The sequence below is a fragment of the Orbicella faveolata genome, unplaced genomic scaffold (assembly GCF_042242905.1).
Source record: "Orbicella faveolata isolate gen_17 unplaced genomic scaffold, um_ofav_v1 contig_35, whole genome shotgun sequence".
In the NCBI taxonomy this organism is placed as follows: domain Eukaryota; kingdom Metazoa; phylum Cnidaria; class Anthozoa; order Scleractinia; family Merulinidae; genus Orbicella; species Orbicella faveolata.
This window is the reverse complement of record NW_028301564.1, coordinates 26,432,175-26,432,748: the sequence shown is the minus strand read 5'-3', so window position 1 is coordinate 26,432,748 and position 574 is coordinate 26,432,175.

Below are 574 nucleotides of genomic sequence, written 5' to 3'. Positions count from 1 at the left end.
TTATTTGACTTTATATCTTTTCTGAAGAACTATTTTATCCTAGTTTATACTCAAATAGTGCGGAAACAAATTCCAATGTCTCGTTTACGAAAGAACGCAAACCATCGTTGAACTCGAAAGCAGACTCCATTTGCTCAAAGTTATTTATATAACATACACAAAAATGTAAATTATGTTTTTCACTTATTTATAATTAAAATTTCTGTGACCTCGATATTTTCACCTTTTGCCTTGAAAATGACGTTCGAAAATTAACATTGAAACGTCGGACAACTGAAGATTTTCAGCAAACCTTAAGTCATTTCGTTTCAGTTGTATTGATAAGTTATAGAACAACCTGAGAAAACCTGATATATACAGCGAATAAGTAGGAAAACTTGACCTTTGGTTTATTAACTGTACAGAAAAAAAAACACCAAAAAAACAAAAACAAACTAAAAAACAAACAAAGCACAAAAAAATTGTGGTCGAAAATCGCGCCAACCCAACTCTTGATAAGGGGACTGGGGAGGCTCGCTTTGAGATACTATAATTAGGGTACATGACGCAGTTATTGCCATCGAATTGCATTGTG